The sequence below is a fragment of the Euleptes europaea genome, chromosome 18, assembly GCF_029931775.1.
Source record: "Euleptes europaea isolate rEulEur1 chromosome 18, rEulEur1.hap1, whole genome shotgun sequence".
Classification (NCBI taxonomy): domain Eukaryota; kingdom Metazoa; phylum Chordata; class Lepidosauria; order Squamata; family Sphaerodactylidae; genus Euleptes; species Euleptes europaea.
The window spans coordinates 27,790,091-27,811,119 of record NC_079329.1 but is presented as its reverse complement, the minus strand read 5'-3'; the positions used below and the strand labels follow the sequence as shown (position 1 = coordinate 27,811,119).

Below are 21,029 nucleotides of genomic sequence, written 5' to 3'. Positions count from 1 at the left end.
ATAGATAGATAGATAGACTACACCACACTGGTCAAATTTACCTCATATTATTCTTGCGAGGATAGTGCTGGTGAGGAAAACCACAGAGGCTGGTCTGATCTCCTTTGGAAGAAAGATGACGCAAAAACGCAATAGATAGTAGCCGAGAGGCACCAAAAGCAATTAAAGAAACATCCTTGGTTCTTAATTACACAAAAGCCTGAGATGCATATCTCTACGCTTGACACAACATAATAGCAGTTAGGAGTCACAGTGTATTAATTTTATTGGACCAACATCTGGGGAGGTGGGAGGATTGCATTTGCTGGGGAGCTGTGCAGAACTCTTTTGTCAGACAGAAAATACCGCTTCACAGTTTAATTTTTTTCCTTTTTCCAGGTCACATTCACAGATCAGTGAGAATGGATGCAGTGCAGAAGCAGTGAGGGACCCTAGCATCCAACTTACTTCTTTCTCAAACAGGCAGCTCCAGAATTCCCTTTTTCCCCTGCAGCCGGCCATCGGATTTCCAGGAAAACCCCGAGCCTGATGGAGAAGCAGCCATGGAGGTCTGACAAGCCCTTGGCTCGCTGTGTGACTATTTCCATTAGTAAGTCATGAGTTAATTGTTTCACACTTCCAAATAAAATCCTCAGTAAAACCCGACAATGGCCAAAAAAAAAAAAAAATGTTTACGGCAGCATTGTAATGTTAACGGGATTTCATTTAGAATCATCCTTGCTACAGCTGCAAAGGCATCTGCTCTTCTGGTAGACAACAACAAAAAGGGAGGGGGGAACTCAACCATACAAGTACAGGGAGCCTGAAAGGTTGAGCTGGAAATTATAAAATCTTATAAAATAATTATATTTATTAAGTGTACATGATAAATGTGGTGTCGGAGGAGAATGTTATGGAAACCGTGGATCTGGTGATGGCTGCCAACCTGGAAGGCTTTAAGAGGGGAGTGGACATGTTCATGGAGGATAGGGCTATCCATGGCTACTCATCAAAATGAATACTAGTCATGATGCATACTTATTCTTTCCAGTATCCGAGGAGCATGCCTATTATGTTAGGTGCTTGGAACACAGGCAGGACAATGCTGCTGCAGTCGTCTTGTTTGGGGGCTTCCTAGAGGCACCTGGTTGGCCACTGTGTGAACAGACTGCTGGACCTGATGGGTCTTGGTCTGATCCAGCATGGCTTTTCTTATGTACCTTTTCCTTTTAAGAGAACTGATCCATCAGGAAAAAAACACCCTATAGCTTGTTCCTTTTGAGTCTCATTGCTCACCATCCTGCCCACCTGCTGAAGCAAGCAGGTCTCTAATTTTGCTTCTCAGCAAAGGAGGAGAAAAGCGGGTGATGGGATCTATCATGAGAAAAACAGAGGCCTCCTCTTCCACTGCAGAGGCAGTGTCGAAAGCAAATGTGGATTCTCCAGGCTACATCCGGTCAGCCCTACTGCTGATGCTGGTGGCATCATAACACTTCTCATGCTCAGCCTTGCCAAGCTGCAGTCCTCTTTTTCACTCAGAGCCTGGCCCTTGTGCATTTCCCTGGGGCCCATATGCAGACTGACGGGGCCTGTGCACCATCTGTAGCAAGGATTTTCAGTAATAATAATAATAATATCCCCACGCCCACCAAGATGACACAATATCCCTGGAATTTTGGAGATGAATATATGAATCCCAGAACTATCCTGAAATTTCTGACTATGTGGCCAACTCTGGGCAACGTTTGAATCTGCCTGGCTCTAGGAAAGTACATTCTCCTTCATGAAACTGCTGAAACTGATCTGAGAGCTACCATGGTGCTGTAAACCTGGAGTCAGCATTGAGATGTGTCCCATTTTTTTGGCCATCTTCTGGGCATGGAGTAGGGGGTCACTGGGGGTTTCCTGCATTGTGCAGGGGGTTGGACTAGATGACCCTCGTGGTACCTTCCAACTCTGAGCTTCTATCTGAAAACACCCTACGGGTCTCCAGAATAGTTATGTTAAATACCAGTCTTCTCATTGATTTGATTGAAATTGATCGGTGACAAGCACTAGCCTGTAACTGTGCCCTTTTGTAAGCGTAAAGTTGATTAAACTGTTTTTGTTGGACTGTTTTTGTATTACTACTAAAAATCCATATTTTTAAATGCTGATAGGCTGTACTTTGCTGTCGTTACCAATAAAAATGCATGCAGCCAGCACACACATGGATTTCCAGTCATGTGGCCTCCTATTGAAAAAGCTCGGATGATGCTCCTGATCTATAGAGTTGCGCTTTGGCCTCCCTTGGAAATCAGAAGTGGGTGCTAGGTTGAGCCTCTCGAATTATTGCTTGCTTGTTTTTTTATATCCACATCCCACTTCTGTTTTGGAAAGATTCATGTGAAGCTCTCTTTGGTCTCCCATGTAGTTTGGAGCAAAAAATAATAATCATGTGGTGGTGATTGGAGGACAGTTTGGGAGTGACTCATGGTTTTCGAGAGACTATATGTGTATATATATAAAGTCTTCCCACGCAAGCTTCCCACATGCATCTGTCCCTTGGTTAGGTTGTCATTCCTGTAATCATGCCCTGACAACGGTGGTGTGGTCTCTGGTGCATTAATGCTCCTTGCCTCGTGCACAAACCTGCAGCTAGCCCTACAGATCAGGCGCAAGTAGCCATCAGAAAGGAAAAGGGGGGGGGGAGGAACTTGCTGCAGACCAATCTTACCCCTTTCCAAATATATATCCCAAAGATCCACCTAAAACTTCACAAGCTCCTGTAGACTTGGGTGGCTCATGTGAAATTTTCAAAGCGTTTTGACTCATGCAGAAACCTTGAGAGGCTTCAGTTTCTTCTTTTCTTTCTTTCAAAGATTTTCAATCAAGTCTGTGCATACTCTGCACTAAAAAAGGAAATCTGGTTTCTTCACCAAGAAAAAGAGAGTTTTGTAGTTGCGCAAACCAAGAAAATCTGCATGAACTTGCATTTATACATAAATTTGTTTTGTAGTATTTCATCTAGGGCTAATGCAAAGAGCTATGCAGAGCAATGAAAACCTGATTGCTGGGGATCTTATTCCGCTTCCCTACTTAATTCCTAGATTCACCAGGCAATCTGAATATTCGCCAGGAATTACTCATTGGCTTTAAAGTCTATCGTTGCATAGACTCTAACTAACCATATTTAGTTGACTAGCTCATGTTTGGACAATCACGCTAACCAGTCATTTTAATTACACCACGATTTTGCACTGTCTGAACTGAACCTGTATTTCCTTTAATCAGTAACTGTATGCTCCTTGGCAATAAAAGAAAGCACAACATTTTTTGACACCTGCCTTTTGCCCATGAGCTTCCATGCTTTGTAACCTGGTGGTTTCCTATTCCACCTAGCTTGGAATGCTGGCCAAATTCTGGGGGAGCCAGTGTGGTGTAGTGGTTAAGAGCGATGGTTTGGAGCGGTGGACTCTGATCTGGAGAACCGGGTTTGATTCTCCGCTCCTCCACATGAGCAGTGGACTAATCTGGTGAACTGGATTTGCTTCCCCACTCCTACACACAAAGCCAGCTGGGTGACCTTGGGCAAGTCACACTCTCTCAGCCTCACCTACCTCACATGGTGTCTGTTATGGGGAGGGGAAGGGAAGGTGATGTAAGCCGATTTGATTCTCCCTTGTGGCAGAGAAAGTTGGCATATAAAAACCAACTCTTCTTTTTCTTCTAAAAGAATTTCAACAGGTAGCAGTGAGCAGATAGAAGGGGTGTAGGTTGGCATATCAAATAATTAAAAACGGAACTGAAAAACTATATTTGTGCATATAGTTATTATAATATTAGGTTGTACTTACATAGGTAGAATATTTAATCCCTGGGTTTTTTTTCCCCTGAAGGGACCTAAAGATGCTTACATCAAAAACAAATGCAACCAATCAAATACAATACAATTTAAATTTAAAAAAACCGAGTTGGATTCTGTGGCTTTGGTGCTGACTCACTAGCTGATGTTTGTGAGGGCTAGCAGCTATTCCTTCCTGCAGAAATTTCCTTGCCGTCAACCTGTTAGAAGCGACCCCCTTTCCCTTGGCCCTGCTTGATGGCTCTGCTGAAGCAGATCTAGACCGCCAGGAAGAAAAGATCAATGGTCATCTTTTCAATTATTCATTGATTTAATTCCTTTTCAGTTAGCTTGTTCTTAAAACAAGTGTGTTTGTGCATAGGGGCGGGGTTAGCTGAGTGGGAGTTTAGACACAACACACACCCTGCTTTCTAGTGCTGGAGAGTTCCCCTCCAGGGAAGACCTCCTTACACCAACCTGCCTCCCCACCCGCATTTTAATTTATTCTCACTGTATGCTTTTCCCAGAGGTGGATACCTGATCTCCTTGGAAGCCCCAAGAAGAGAGAACGCAGCAAGCACCTGTCTCAGCGTGCTCCTAAAATTACAGGTGCCAGATGCCAGGAGAAAAAAAGGCAAAGCGTACCAATTTTGCGGGCCTCTGCTTGGCTCACCACAACTTCAAAGCAGAGCCCAGCGCCGGTCCACGTCAGCTTGGCTGCTCCTTTCGTGAGTAACCGGTTTTGCCTTCTAGCGGGTGGCCCAAAGCAATCATGGTGCAGAAGGCAGTAGGGGTATTGATGTGAAAGTCGGCCGTAGGGTCAGCACCTGTAGTTTTCATTCCATCTTTTTCCTAGAGGGAATATTGTGGAGGTATATATGGTCAGAGAGCCAGTGGTTAAGGTGTCAGACTAGGATCTGGGAAACCCAAGTTCGAATACCCACTCTGCCATGGAAACTTGCTGCATGACCTTGCGCCAGTCACACACTCTCAGCCTCGACCCTGGCAAGTATTTGGATGGGAGACCTCCCAGGAATACCAGAGGTGTGGCGGGGGAGGCAGGCAATGGCAAACCACCTGTGAACATCTCTTGCCTTGAAAACCTTATAGGGTCGCCATAAATCGAGGGGCTGTGGCTCAGTGGTAGAGCATCTGTTTTGCATGCAGAAGGTCCCAGGTTCAATCCCTGGCATCTCCAGTTAAAGAGACTAGGCAAGTAGGTGATGTGAAAGAGCTCTGCCTGAGACCTTGGAGAGCCGCTGCCAGTCTTAGTAGACAATACTGACTTTGGTGGACCAAGGGTCTGATTCAGTATAAGGCAGATTCATGTGTTCAAATCAACTGTGACTTGACGGGGGTGGGGGTGGGGAAGTCGTCAGTTGTCTGGGATGTTGCAGAACTTTGCAGTTCGGAAATGGGGGGTGGGTGGGCTTGGAGGCTAAAATGGCCCTGCAGTAAGCCAAGCTGAGTGATCCTTCTTGCCCTACAAGCTATCGCTGCAGGGCCAGTCAGCTGAGTGGCACCCACAATGTGCCCTGCCTCAGCCATAGCTTCCTCCTGCAAACTGGTGGCAGTAAAAGAGGAAGAAATTGGTGAACTGGCACCAATCATCTTGCCGCTGAAGGGTCCAAGCCAAGTGGCTCCTAAGGCTCTGGTAGAGTTGCTGAGGCTCAACTCTGCTTGTTTCCAATGGTACTCTAAGGTAAAGAGCTAGCGTGGTGTAGTGGTTAAGAGCGGTGGTTTGGAGCGGTGGACTCTAATCTGGAGAACCAGGTTGGTTTCCTCACTCCTCCACATGAGCGGTGGACTCTAATCTGGTGAACGGGGTTGGTTTCCCCACTCCTAGACGTAAGGCCAGCTGGGTGACCTTGGGTTAGTCACAGTTCTCTCAGCCCCACCTACCTCATAGAGTGTCTGTTGTGGGAGGGAAGGTGTAAGCCTGTTTGATTCTCCCTTAAGTGGTAGAGAAAGAGTCCAGTAGCACCTTAAAGACTAAGAAAAATATTTTCTGGTATGGTATGAGCTTTCGTGAGCCACAGCTCACTTCTTCAGATACAGCTAGAATGGTAGAGAAAGTGGTAGAGAAAGTCGGCATATAAAAACCAACTCTTCTTCTTCTTCCTCCTCCTCTCCCACCCAACCAGGAAATTTCCCTGTAAGTCATATAGCCAGGAAAGGAAAGGAGGAACAAAAGGTGCCGTCAAGTTGTGGTCGAAGAATGTCGTCCCCAGATAGTTTTCAAGAGAAGTGGCAAACAGAAGCAGTTTGGCACTGCATTCATGCCTCATTGTAGCAAACCTTCCTTGGTGGTCTCCCATCCCAAGTCCACCAGTGCCCACCCTGCTACTATTCTGAGATCCGACAAGGTTGGTCTAACCTGGGCCATCCGGGCCAGGGCTGAAAATCGTAGATGGGTCCTTGGTGAGGCTAATCTTTCCCCATCATTTATTGCATGGAGACATTTGAGAACCTTTTCTGTTTGCCCGGTCGACCACAGGGACACTGATTTCCTAAACTTTAAAGCTACGCATATGCAGTCAGATCAGTCAATCTATGAAAAAATATTTGTTTAACCAGAAACCTATGTCTGAGAATAGCTTTGTAACACAGATTTTTAAAAATCCATACAGTTTTTTTTAAAGCAGACCAACTTGAATATATAAAACAATGCAGAGTCATTAAAAACGGATATAAACCATCTTAGTGTACAATTAACTATTTATAGTCATGTGAATTTCAGACTTGTTTTATGCAGCAGGAAGAGCTGATTTTGTAATTAGTATCTAGAATAAGGAAGCATATGGTTCAAATTTCACTTCTTCCATATATTTACTAGGTTGCCTTAGGCAAGCCCCTTTCATCCTGGCTCAGCCCCTACTTGTCTGAGGTCATTTATGCATGGGAGATTTACCTGAGGTTTGTAGCTGGCTGGACCCACACTTTCCTGTTGGGAATTATGCACCAGCATTTTCCAAGCTCAAATCAAGACCCTGCCCCTTTAAATGCTGCTATTTAATTGGCTTACTTGTATGCTTACTGGGAGGGAAAATCCCCCCAAACCCAAATTGCCACATAAAAAAGCATTTTAAGAACAACAACATAAAAAACGGAGCAACCTGAAAGGGGCGGGGGGCGAGAAATCCAAGCCTCAGTTTTAAAAAGCCTTTCTTGTGCTCAGAAAAAACTCAGAGGAAGCAGGAAGTATTTGAATCCCCACCTCTGGACATGCTGCTTTGTAATTGGCTGTGAGATAAACCAAGCTTGTGTTGCCTGCACTTTGCCTTCTGCATGGGGAGTTCACCTGGGCTTTGCTCAGGGAAAATGGAAGAGTCAGGTTAACGGGAATGGGAAGACCTGGGTTGCCAGGTCTCTCTTCGCCACCAGCGGGAGGTTCTTGGGACAGAGCTTGAGGAGGGCGGGGTTTGGGGAGGGGAGGGGAGGGGAGGGGAGGGACTTCAATGCCATAGAGTCCAATTGCCAACGTGGCCATTTTCTCCAGGGGAACTGATCTGGAGATCAGTTGTAATAGCAGGAGATCGCCAGCTAGTACCTGGAGGTTGGCAACCCTATGCATAAATGGCCTTTAATATGGGTAGCCAGCATCGCGTAGTGGTTAGATTGCCAGACTAGGATCTGGGAGATGCAAGTTTGGATCTCCACTCCACCTTGGAAGCTCACAGGGTGACTGTGGGGCCAGTCACTCTCTCGGATGTAGTCTGACCACTTAGAATTTGCATAGCTTTTCCAAGTATTATTATTGTTTCTCAGCCTTTTCACCGTCAAGGGGAAAAAACCTGTTCAGGTTGGTTAATAATTTAAAGAGCAAGCGTAAATTATCCCATTCGATAGAAAATAGTGTTAGAATGGCTCCACAGATATTCCACCTCCACAGGGGAGTTTCTTAATTGCAAGATGAACACCAGAAATCCTTGGCTGCCTTGAAGGTAGTGCAGTAGATAGATACGGTTGTTAAAGAGGATGTTTGATCTTAGTGGAATGGGATGTAGGCAGGATTGTGTGTGCTCTCTGTGAAAAGGAGAAAACAAAATAAGAATCCCGTACCAAGGCAACAAGTTCTACACAAAGAAAAGCTGGATTCTGTGTATGACTGGTTTGCAGTTCTCAGCTCCAGTCTCTGGCTTTGGAGATTTCTGCTTGCACACCATTCTTTGTGACTTGAAAGTCTAATGGGGTGAATGCATGAACTACTCCTGGGATGAAACTTAGGCTCTGACGTTGTTAATTCTCCAAGCGGGGAATAAGGTTGCCAACCTCCAGGTACTGAGCTGGAGATCTCCTGCTATGACAACTGATCTCCAGCTGGTAGAGATCAGTTCACCTGGAGAAAATGGCCGCTTTGGCAATTGGCATTGAAGTCCCTCCCCTCCTCAAACCCCGCCCTCCTCAGCCTCCATCCCAAAAATCTCCCACCTGTAGCTGGCAACCCTAGTGGGGAAGGTGTTTCATCATTTGGATGCAATAATTGAAAAAGTCTCTTTGCACACCCTTGCAAAGAATCATAGAATCATAGAGTTGGAAGGGACCACCAGTGTCATCTAGTCTAACCCCCTGCACAATGCAGGAAATTACCTCCCCCACACACACCCAGTGACCCCTACTCCATGCCCAGAAGATGGTCAAGGAGCCCTCCCTCTCATGATCTGCCTAAGTTCATAGAATCAGCATTGCTGACAGATGGCCATCTAGCCTCTGCTTAAAAACCTCCAGAGAAGGAGCACTTACCACCTCCCGAGGAAGCCTATTCCACTGAGGAACTGCTCTGTTAGAAAATTCTTCTTAATGTCTAGATGGAAACTCTTTTGATTTAATTTCAACCCATTGGTTCTGGTCCGACCTTCCTGGGCAACAGAAAACAACTCAGCACCATCCTCTATATGACAGCCCTTTATGTACTTGAAGATGGTTATCATGTCCCCTCTCAGTCTTGCATAATCTTCTGCAGATATTTCTGCACATTAATCTGCCTGCACATTTCTAACTATTTTCCCTCTCCCAGCAATCTTGAGGGCCAGAAACTTTTGCTTATTTGTTTTTAAGAAAAAAAAGGTAAAGATTCTTACATTTCCTGGGAAGAAAGCTGTCAGATTACAGGCCAGAAAACAAGGTAAAGCTTTACTGCTTTCTAACGGCGCAATCCTAAAAACAGTCACAGCCTTCTAAATCCATTGAAATCAATGGGTTTAGAAGGGTGTAGCTCTACTTCGGATTGCCCTGTAAATCCCTTGCTGATGATTGTAGAAGGGCAACTCTGAACAATGGACAGAGGGTATTTAAGTCATGATTGGCAGCTGCCACTGTTGTCTAGGGGAAATGGAGCACCACAAAGAAGGTGCATTGGACTTATTCTTCCATCTCCTATTCTTACTCCCATTCCCCACACACAATTTTCTTTTCTGATGAGATTGTCCCTTGCAGTGAAATCAATATCTGTTTCCATCTGAAGACAGGGCAAAGGCATAATGGCAGATCCCTAGAGCTCTCAAGCTGCTTATCCGCACCCCCCCCCCCCCATGTCTTTTAAATACATTTTCCCAAGTTCACATTGCGATCTTTACACATTATTTTGTCTTCTCAAGAGCGCTGCAAAGAAGGGTTTGGAAGAGAGGGAAGGTCTAGGCTCATATCCCCAGTCAGCTACCATGATGGGTTGGGGGCAGGATGTATTTCATCAGCTTTTCTTAATGTTGTCCTGGGGGAATAACGTGACAAGATACGAATTGTACTTTGTACGCAGACTCTTGCTGCACAAAAACATAATAATGGAGATATTGTTATTCCCATTTCACAGAACAGGGAAAAGGAGGCTGAGGGGGAGTCTTGCCAGGGTCTTGTGAGCCAGCATGGTGTAGTGGTTAAGAGTGGTGGTTTGAAGCGTTGGACTCTGGTCTGGAGAATCGGGTTTGATTCCCCACTCCTCCACATGAGTGGCGGACGCTAATCTGGTAAACTGGATTTGTTTTCCTACTCCTACACACGAAGCCCCCTGACCTAGATGGCCCAGGCTAGCCTGATCTCGTCAGATCTCAGAAGCTAAGCAGGGTCAGCCCTGGTTAGCATTTGGATGGAGACCACCAAGGAAGTCCAGGGTTGCTATACAGAGGAAGGCACTGGCAAACCACCTGTTAGTCTCTTGCCTTGAAAACCCCATAAGGGGTCGCCATAAGTCGGCTGCGACTTGATGGCACTTTACACACACACACACACGAAGCCAGCTGGGTGCTCCTGGGCTAGTCACAGTTCTCTCAGAACTCCCTCGGCCTCACCTACCTCATAATGTGTCTATTGTGGGGAGAGGAAGGGAAGGTGATTGTAAACTAGTTTGATTCTCCCTTAAGTGGTAGAGAAAGTTGGCATATAAAAACCAACTCTTCTTCGTCTTCTTCTTCTTCTGATAGAGTTCAAGCTTCATCTCATTATTATAAATTTTATTTTAAAGGGCAGTATCTCAGTGTTTAGGTATAGTTATTTCCTTTCCAAGATGGTTAAAAACTGAACATCTAGACCAGAGAGCAAAATCTTTCCGTGATATTAACCTATTTACTTTAAAGAACCAGTGTGGTGTAGTGGTTCGAGTGCTGGACTAGGATCTGGAAGCCCCAGGTTCGATTCCCTGCTCTGCATTGTAAGCCAGCTGGCTGACCTTGGGCCAGATACATACTCTCAGCCTAACCTACCTCATAGGGTTGTTGTGAGGAGAGGAGGAGAATGTTTTAAGCCACTTTGGGTCCCCATCGAGGAGAAGGGCGTGGTACAAAAGAAGAACATAAATGATAAGAATACCTTCAGGGCTACACAGGTGTGTTTAACAGGCAAGTTTGCTGCGTGAAGATTCATGGCTGCAGCAGTTTTCGGATCCCCCTTCCCATCGGCTCACCTGTGCAGCTCGGCTCCCGCTGAGGTTGACAGGGAGAGAGAGAAAGAGAGAAGTAAAAAGCAGACTGTCACCGAGCAAAGGCCACCTGGGTGCTTCCGCCACCTCCTCTGGACCGGCAAGGCGCACCGGCATTAATGCACCGCCCTTGTGTTCCTTGCCGAGAGATCCTCTTGGCATTTTGTGCTGTACATCTTTGAATAGAAGGTAGGAGCCTTTAAGAGGGGGAGAAGGAGAGAGAGAAAGGGAGCCCGGTGTTTCCCCCCCACCACATTAATCTATCATGAGCTAATGTGTTTTGTCCATCCCGTTCCTTTTGTACTAGCGCTAAGGCGTGCGCGCACACTCACACTCACTCACCCGCGCTCTCTTGTTGCACTTCTGCCACTGAGCTCCCGATGGTTGGCTGGGCCTGAGTCCGTTGGAAAGAGAAGAGAGAGGCAGACAGACAGGCAGGCAGACAGACAGACGGAGGCAGAGGAACAAAGCCCGGGCGACCATGGGAAATACACCATCTCAAGGCATGTCAATGTTCATCCATTCTTAAGTAGCAGGTATTTTTTTTTAATTGGTGTTGCTTTTTTTCCTTTTCTTCTTTTCAATGAGAAAACCCTTTCCTTTTTTTTTCTTCTTTCTTCTCTTTCCCAACCCACCGGTACCACCCTGCGATGCTCCTGCTGCTGCTGAGGTTTTCCTGCCCATCGGGCGGTGTTGCTGTTTGGCTTTGCATCTAAATATAGTGGGCCTTTTTTCCCCCCCTAAAGGGGGTGTGTGCGGTGGGGGTGAGAGAAGCTCCCCCTGCCCCTTGTGGTGGGGAGGCAAGGTAGAATTCCCACCACCGAATCTCTCTCTTGAGAAGGGAATGGTCGTAGATCTTTTGGGGTGGGGGTGTTTAAACAGCCACGGTGAAGGGTTGTGTGGTTGCTGCTTTCTTTGGGTCTGTATATACAGATATATATTTTCTCCCCCCCCCCCACCCCGCTTTGTCGTCAAGGCTGCTGAGCTCCAGGGAGATTAACTAGCTACGGAACCTGCTGCCCTAGAAATATTACTGAAAACAGAGGCGGTGGGGGAGGGAGGATGGATCGGCAGCTGGAGATAGATGGAGGCGCCCCATTGTTGTCTTAATTTTGCGGCCACCTGGCTTAAAAGATGCAGAACATTTGCTCGCTGTCCCGGGTTTGTGAATGGTTGCGCTGTTAGGTGGTATATCTCTCCCCCCCTATCCTTTCTTTATTTTCTCCCCCTAATGCGATTAAGGTTGTTGCCCCCGCCTCATTAAGAGATGATGAAGGCAGAAGGGACCTCGAGTGGGAAAGTAAGCGAAGAAGAAAAGAGTCAGAAGAAAATGTAAGGGAGAAGGAATAGGTCGGCCGAGTTGTGGTTTTGGAGTGAGTTTTTCTTTTCAGAAATAGCTGGGATGCGATCCCGGAGAGGGAGGATGTTTGGATTTCCCCTTGTCAAGTTGGTGTTTCTCGTGTCCCTTCTGAGCGTCCTTCCAGGAGGCAGAATCCAAAAAGTACATCAAATCTATGGGAGAAGGGACTGGGAAGAATGCGTTGGTTGTCTCCCTTTCTCTTCCTGGCTCACCTTTGTGATGCAGAATACAGGTTGCTCGCGTGTGCCTGCATGTACGACAGGGTGGTTCGGAGGCATGTCGCCTTGAGAGATTGTAAACGAGACAGGTTGTGTGTGCGGACACATATGTGTTCGAGGCATCTGGTGTCTGTGCGATTTTTTTTTAATCAGCCTGCAAGGTTCCTTCTCTCTTTCTTCACTCCCAGCCCCCTTACCCACCCACCAGCTGCCATGTGGTATCCTTGTTCAGGAGAAGGGCTAGAGACCAGGGCGGCGTGTGCGCTTGAAGAAAGAAGGCTCGGGGCTGGGGTCCCATCTGGGGGGCGGGGGCTTGAGTAGGGAAGGGATTGGTGATGTTGGTGGTCAGGGGCTGGCCCGTCCATAAAGATAGAAACACTGACTTCGGTGCTGAAATCCCAGGGGTACCTGCTTCAGCTAGGAAGATGTCTTGGAGAAGGAGCCACAGCCTGCAGTTTTGGAGGAAAGATATGGCTTAGGGGCTCCCCAGCTGATTGGCAGACCCGATATTCCGGCACACATGAATCCAGAGTCTGCTTATCTCTCTGGGCTATCCGAGGCAGAGACCCAGTTGGCAAAAGGGAGGCGATAAAGGTGGGACAGACCTCAACAATGTGAACGAGAAAGTAGTATCCAGGTCAACTCTTGACCATTTAATGGCCGATTCTTATGCTGGTCAGCTTACAATAAGACTGAAGGTGGAGGAAATTCAAAATGCCTCAGGTTGAGGTGTGCTGACAGGGCTTAGGGAACCCATTAACACCCTTCTGTAGATGAGGTTGAAGTTGGCACCTGGTTCCTTATTTGCAGATTCTAGTTCCTTACGTTGAGAGCCCGCATAGTGAAGTGGTTAAGAGAGATGGACTCTAATCTGGAGAACCAGGTTCGATTCCCCCCTCCTCTGCATGAAGTCTGCTGGGTGACCTTGGGCTAGTCACAGTTCTCTCAGAACTCAGCCCATGCGGAGGCAGGCACCTAAACCCTATGGGGTTACCGTAAGTCAGCTATGACTTGACGGCCCTTTTCACCACCAGTAGTTCCTTATCTGCCCTGACTTGGATGGCCCAGGTTAGCCCAATCTTGTCAGAGCTTGGGAGCCAAGCAGGCTCAGCCCTGGTTAGGACTTAGATGGAAGACTGCCAAGGAAGTCCAGGGTCACCACACAGAGGCAGGCAATGGGAAACCAACTCGGAACGTCTCTTGCCTTGAAAACTCCACGGGGTTGCCATATGTCAGCTGCGACTTGACAGCAGTTTCCATCACCAGTTCCTTATCTGCCAATACAACCCCCAAGCTTGATGGAACTAAAACAGCTCTGCGCTCCAAAATGAGCTTTGGACCATGGCAAATGGGACTGTGCTGCATAAGAGGACTCAAGCTGTTCCCCTGGTCCGAAGCCTGGTTTTAGTGCTATATTCTTCAAATCAGGGTGGACCTGGGAGATATGAAGAGTAAGAAACGGGGAACTCTCTCCGGAATGAAGATTTGACGACCCCAAACCTTTGGGGGGGTGTTGTGAACTGCAAGGTGACGTACTCTTGGGCCTAGAGCAGAGCCTGGTTTTGGGGACAAAGGCTTCAAAGTAATGTCATTCCCTCCCTCCCCGAAACTCATGGGATTCTTTTGCTAAGAGCTGATGCGGTAGTTTCATCCCTGTTGCACCCCAAAATAAGCTTCGGACTATCATGAATCGTACTCGTCCAGGCGTAGGGTTGTCAACCTCCAGGTCGTTGCTGGAGATCTCCCACTATTACAACTGATCTCCAGGTGACATAGATCAGTTCACCTGGAAAAAATGGCCACTTTGGAAGGTGGACTCTATGGCATTATACCTAGGGTTGCCAGGTCCCTCTTCGCCACCAGCGGGAGGTTTTTGGGGTGGAGCCTGAGGAGGCTGGGGTTTGGGGAGGGAGGGACTTCAATGCCATAGAGTCCAATTGCCAAAGCGGCCATTTTCTCCAGGAGAACTGATCTCTATCTCCAGATCAGTTGCAATAGCAGGAGATCTCCAGCTAGTACCTGGAGGTTGGCAACCCTAATTATACCCAATTGAAGTCCCTCCCCTCCCCAAACCCTCCCCTGCTCAGACGCCACCCCCCAAATCATAAAATCATCATAGAGTTGGAAGGGGCCTACTGGCCATCTAGTCAGCCTACAGCATCCTTTACAAGTGTTTGTCCAGCCTCTGCTTAAGAGGGGGAGCTCACCACCTCCCTAGGTAGCTGATTCCACTGTCGAACAGCTCTTACTGTAAAAAATTTCCCCCTAATATCCAGCCGGTGCCTTTCCGCCCTCAATTTAAACCCACTATTGCGAGTCCTATCCTCTGCTGCCAACAGGAATGGCTCCCTGCCCTCCAGGTATATCCCAACACAGAGCTGGCAACCCTATCCAGGCTCCAGGGACTGTGTCCCACTAGGTGACATACTGAGGTCTGGGAACCAACTCCTTTTCTGTGGCAAGATATACATGAGAATCCTTTACTCAATAAACCAGCAGAAGGAATTTGATGCTGCTGGTATGTGTGTTCTGGCTTCTCAGAAAGGGTTGCCCAAAAAACTTTATTTATTTAGGCAATTTTTTTTATACCACACCTCCAGGGAACCTGCCTGAAACGCCTTACAAAATACAACATCCTAACTTCCCTGTCCTTCACACACACACACACACACACACACACACACACATATCCCCCTCTCAAATGTCTTTTTCAAATATCTGACTTTTTCTATAGGAAATGGGAGAAATTTGAAAAGCGATCTCTCTATAATAAATCCAAGGCTGTTGTGATTTTTCCAGTATCTGTGGTGGGAAGTGGGGGGGGGGGGTTGAGAGGGAGGGAGGCATCGAGGCAAAAACTGGTTACTGTGTTATTAAGCCCCAAAGGAAATAAATAAAGAGTAGCATGCTGGAGGGAACACAGACATTGTGCTTAGAATAAGGTAGGCAAATGATTGAAGTCCCTTTGCATTGCTTGGCTTGTAGGTTGTCATAGAGAAGTACAGAACTTTTCCTGGAATCAGAATATGTTTGGAAAGAGAGTGAAAAGCAAGAGATTCAAAGACTGCGGGGAGCTTAGTGGAATCAGACTTAGCAGAGCAGAAGGCACATGCATTTTTCATATGCACATTTGTCACTATTGTTTGGTGGAACAAAAGGCGGTACATCTTCATATATTTATCCATAAGTATGTACCGGTAATCAGTGGAACTCTTTGCAACTGGCGGTTGCAGTGACCACTGGCATAAATGGTTTTTTTTAAAAAAGAGAACACATACAAGCAGGGTGAATGGGTCTCTCCGTGTTAACTGGTCATTGTAACCATGTAGCCTCTGGACTACTAACCATGGACTAATGACACTAGTGAAGATAATAATTATAGAACAGCCAGGCTGTTTCCACACAACCATGATTCTCTGTGTAGCTCTTGTTGCTGCTGCTGCAAATGCAGAGGGATTTGCATTGGGAGTAGAGCCACTACATGGCAGTTTTCCCCGTACTTTCCTTGCCTTCAGCTGCCATTACCCCCTTCACCAGCAGAGGGCTTAAAAACAGTAATCAATAGATTGTCCTAATCAACATTATAATGGTCTGTTAATACTCAGCTGGTTCCCAGCTTTCATTTACGAAAAAGCTAAGTGGTTAGCCCTTTTCATTGTGGAGTTATAATGGGAAATGTGCATAGAGATAGAACTCCCTCCCCCTCCATGCTAGAAATTGATAGGCATAGATTCAGGGCAGACAAAGAAGTATTGTTCACACCACGTGTGTGTGTGTGTGTGTGTGTGTGTGTGTGTGTGTGTGTGTGTGTAAAGTGCCTTCAAGTTGCAGCCGACTTATGGCGACTCCTTTTGGGGTTTTCATGGCAAGAGACTAACAGAGGTGGTTTGCCAGTGCCTTCCTCTGCACAGCAACCCTGGTATTCCTTGGTGGCCTCCCACGTAGAATTCTCTAAATAAATTGACTCCCATAAGATGTGGTGAGGACCACTAATTTAGATGACTTTGGATATCAACTTCATAGAAGACATGTCCTCCAATGACTATTAGATATGATGGCTAAATGAAACCTCCAAATTCAGGGGCGCATATTACCTCTGAATGCCAGTTGCTGGGTGCAGCAACAGCAGGTAGAAGCTTTGGGCTCCATGCCCTGCTTGTAGGCCATCTGGTTGGCCACTGTGGAAAACAGGAAGCCGGGCTAGATGGGCCATCCGGACGTCCCCAGGTTAATTGAGGCTGTGGACATTTTTGAATTTTGAAAGCAAGCTGTGGGTGCCAGTGCCACCACCAAATTGCTGCTAGAAGGCCAATCACAGAAGTTCAATGGACTTCAATGCCATAGAGTCCAATTGCCAAAGCGGCCATTTTCTCCAGGTGAATTGATCTCTATTGGCTGGAGATCAGTTGTAATAGCAGGAGATCTCCAGCTAGTACCAGAAAGTTGGAGATCTGCTGTCTGGAGAACCTGGAAGTTGGCAACCCTAAGGGTGGGCTCTGTGGCATTGTACCCCACTGAGGTCCCTGTCCATCCCAGGCTCCACCTCCAAATCTCTAGGAGTTTCCTAACCTGGATCTGGCAACCCTACACCACCTGGAGGTTGGCAACCCTACCCACCTAGGGTTACCAGGTCTGGGTTGGGACATACCTGAAGACTTGGGGGCGGAGCCTGTTGAGGGTGGGGTTTGGAGAGAGGAGGGACTTCAATGCCATAGAGTCCAATCGCCAAAGCGGCCATTTTCTCCAGGGGAACTGATCTCTATCGGTTGGAGATCAGTTGTAATAGCGGGAGGCTGTGTCATAAAAAAGGAGCAGCTGCTATGACTAATAATCAACTTTATATTATACAGTCGAACACAGTTTCTTTAAACTCACTGAGTAATGTATTTTATCCACACTTTTCAAAGTTCCATCATACATCTACTTAACATACATCAAACCATATGAACAAAAAGCACAAGGATCCAATACGGCTATAAGTACTCTGTACTATTTCAGTCGTGTGTACAGAAGACTACAGTTCCACAATCAGGTGATACAGGTTGCTGGTTAAGTATTCCTGTTTCACTGTTCTCCTTCATCAGTCACCCGTTGCAGTGCCGATATGGTTCTTGTTGAGGCTGTGCCACACTATGAGCATTCACTAGTGTCCTATGGTAATTATAACATTTTATCTTTTATATACAATAAACACAAACACTCCGTGATCCTGCCCTGGGTTGGTGAGCTCTGGACTGGACTCTGCCCCTGGGTGGGGTCTGCTCCTTGTCAGGCCAGTTGGCAACCCCAGAGAGGCAAAGAGAAGAAATGAACAGGAGGGAGAGGAACAGGAGTGATGGCACTGAACGAGAAAGAGAAAACTCCAAACACCCCCTGCTGCACCCATTCAAAGTCACGGGCAGTAACCTAGAAGAGAATCAGTATTTATTTCATACTCTTTCCTAAACTCTCAGAGCAGTTCATATTCCTCAGTATTCCTTACAATAACGCTGGAAGGCAGATCAATATTACTGATGGGGAGTAGCTGAGGTGGGGGGAAAGGAAAAGAGAGTGCATTGTGTTAGTTTTTGTGCTGAGATTTGAACCATTTGGGCGTCTAGCTCTTAGTGACTGTGATATAGCTAGGGTTTCCAACTTCAAGGTGGGACCTGGTGTTTGCCTGGAATTACAACTAGGATTGCCATCCTCCAGGTACCAGCTGGAGATCTCCTGCTATTATAACTGGTCTCCAGACAATAGAGATCAGTTCACTTTTTGAGAATAATGGATTTCATTTATACACACACACACACACATATATACATACACATACATATATACATACATACACACAAGCATCTTCCTTTTTCCCTAAACCCAGCTTTGGCACAGGATAGGGTTGCCAACCTCCAGGTACTTGCTGGAGATCTCCTGCTTTTACAACTGGTCTCCAGCTGATAGAGATTGGTTCACCTGGAGAAAATGGCCTCATTGGCAACTGGACGCTATGGCATTGAAGTCCCTCCCTTCCCCAAACCCCTCCCTCCTCAGGCTCTGCCCCAAAAATCTCTTACTGGTTGTGAAGAGGGACCTGGCAAACCTAATTGCAACTGATCTCCACGTGACAGAGATCAGTTCTTTGAGAGGAAATGGCAGCCTCGGAGGGTGGACTGTGCGGCATCGCGTCCTTGCTCAGCTCCCACCTCAGCCACGTTTCCCAAATCTCTAGGAATTTCCTGAGCCAGGGATGCCATCCCTATCCACTTGCTTCTTTTGCTATCTGGTTGGCCAGTGCTGGAGAACTTGGTGCAGAGCTGGCCAGACCGCTGTTATGACCAAATAAGTTTAGGGATTTCCTTTGATATATATCAGCCCACGCCATATTTGTACCATCTTTACGATACACAAACGTAGAGCCTTTTCCCTTGCTAGATTTAATGTCATGCCATCTGCGATTTCGGAAGGAAGATTCCGGAAAATCCCCTTTCTAGACAGACTTTGCCCTAGTGGTAGCAATTGTGTTAAATCTATTGTACAGTGTTATTTCACTGTAGATTTTATGCAGAAATTTTGACAAATAAGTTAAATTCTTCTTAATGCTCTTTTTCTATTGAACAATCACTCACCTGAGATATCGGAGGAAGTGGCACATTTTCTGAGATTTGCTATGAAAATTCGCCAGCGAGTTAATCAGAGGGTTTTATTAACTTAAGCATCTTTTTATTTATCTTTGTTTTAACTTCCTCAGCAATTCTCAACTGCAACAATTCTATGTTATTACGTAGTCACTATTGATTTTATGCCAATAGAGGAGATTGTGTTATAACCAATAAAGGCTATTTTGGTTAATGTGGAGGGCTCAGGGCTCGATTAGACATGATGGTATTCCTGTGTCCACCATGGAGACACCACCGCCATTTTAAGGCTTATATTGTAGGACCTCCTCCTGAAAGACTTATCTGACAGTGCCCCAGCTGGGAAGAGACCCAGAATACCCAAATAGTATTCCTTTGGATGAGGAGACTTGAAAATAGTGGTGATGGTGTGTGTGTGTGTGTGGGGGGGAGACAAGAACCCCGGCAGCAACAGAGGTGAGGGGTGGTGTTTTCCAGGCTAGGGTTGCCAGGCTAGGTTGGGAAATACCTGGAGATTTTTTTTTTGGGGGGGGGAGTCTGAGGATGACAGCATTTGGGGAGGGGAGGGACTTCAATGGGGTATAATGCCATAGAGTCCACCTTCCAAAGGAGCCATTTTCTCCAGGGGAACTGATCTCTGTAGTAGGGTTGCCAGGTCCCTCTTCGCTACCTGTGGGAGGTTTTTGAGGCAGAGCCTGAGGAGGGCGGGGTTTGGGGAGGGGAGGTACTTCAATGCCATAGAGTCCAATTACCAAAGCAGCCATTTTCTCCAGGGGAGCTGACCTCTATGGTCTGGAAATGAGCTGTAATTCCAGGGGACCCCCAAGTCCCACCTGGAGGCTGGCATCCTTAGGCTATGAAGGAGCAGCCAGGGGAGGAGGCAGGGATGTCCCCATCACCCAGCAAGTACCGCCCTTCACCTCCACTGCCACTAGGGCTCCTGTCCCGCCCCCTCAAAGCTGTTTTCAAGCCTCCTTAGCCAAGGGGAGGACCTCTTGGGTATCTTGCCTAGCCAGGATACCATCAGGTAGGCTTCCAGAATCAGGCCCCGTGGTGTTTTTTGAAATAAGAAAAATCTAAGCCTTAAAATGGCAGCAGCATCTCAATGGCAGGCATTGCGGTTGCGTCACGTCTAGTTGAGCCTGTAGTAGGGTTGCCAGGTCCCTCTTTCCCACCAGCAGGAGGTTTTTGGGGTGGAGCCTGAGGAGTTTGGAGAGGGTCGGGACTTCAATGCCATAGCGTCCAATTGCCAAAGCAACCATTTTCTCCAGGTGAGCTGATCTCTATCAGCTGATCAGTTGTAATAGCAGGCCAACGTGTAAGCAAGTTATTAACAGCTAGCGTTGGTCCCTGAGGAAGGCTTCTTAGCCGAAACAGAGAGATAACCGGACCTTTGTAAAGAACTACACCTCTTGAAAAGATTGGAACCACAGACACTGACTTATTCTTACTTTTATTCATTTGTCACTGTACAGATTGAACTACTCAGCGCAACTGTCCTTGTATATCAATGTATATACTATATTACTTTGTTTCTATGTAACTCTATAGTGGCTATGATATAATAATGCCACTACTGTTACAAATCATATTTTTCTTCATTTTTACTGCTGCTTCTCTTTACCAAACCTCCAGGTAATAGCAGAAGATCTCTTGCTATTACAACTGATCTCCAGCCGATAGAGATCAGTTCACCTGGAGAAAATGGCCGCTTTGGCAATTGGACTCTATGGCATTGAAGTGCCTCCCTTCCCCAAACCCCACCCTCCTCAGACTCTGCCCCAGAAATCTCCCACCGATAACAAAGAGGGACCTGGCAACCCTAGAGCTAGGAGAGAAGGGGGAAGGAGTGGCGGAGGGCCACTCCATCTTTCAAAGAGACGGATCGTTTGTCCTTCATGCTGGGCCTTGAGGGGAGGCTTGGGAGGGAGATTGACTTGGAGATGGCCAGGGAGCAGTTGCTTAGCAACCACCACAAAGGGGAAAGAGCAGCCGAGGTATCGATGGGGGGGAGGAGGGGGGAGGCAGTGATGCCCATCCTGGTCTAAGGAGGCGAATTATAGGAATCCAGCCTCCAGGTGGGGCCTGGGGATCTCCCAGAATTACAGCTCAACTGTAAGGCTGT

The 21,029-nt window shown here is 46.9% G+C and overlaps 1 protein-coding gene and 1 non-coding gene across 2 annotated transcripts in view; both read left to right on the top strand.

The window, feature by feature from the left end:
- Positions 1-4,928: 4,928 nt before the first annotated feature.
- On the top strand, positions 4,929-5,000 carry TRNAA-UGC (transfer RNA alanine (anticodon UGC)). The gene has a single exon. It is a non-coding gene; the product is annotated as a tRNA-Ala (tRNA).
- A 6,142-nt stretch (positions 5,001-11,142) lies between these two features.
- SRCIN1 (SRC kinase signaling inhibitor 1) overlaps positions 11,143-21,029 on the top strand; it is a 321,558-nt gene continuing 311,671 nt past the window's right edge. Inside the window, exon 1 of the mRNA XM_056864749.1 lies at positions 11,143-11,248. The gene's annotated coding sequence lies outside the window, so the exon portion shown is untranslated. The remainder of the gene's footprint in view (positions 11,249-21,029) is intronic.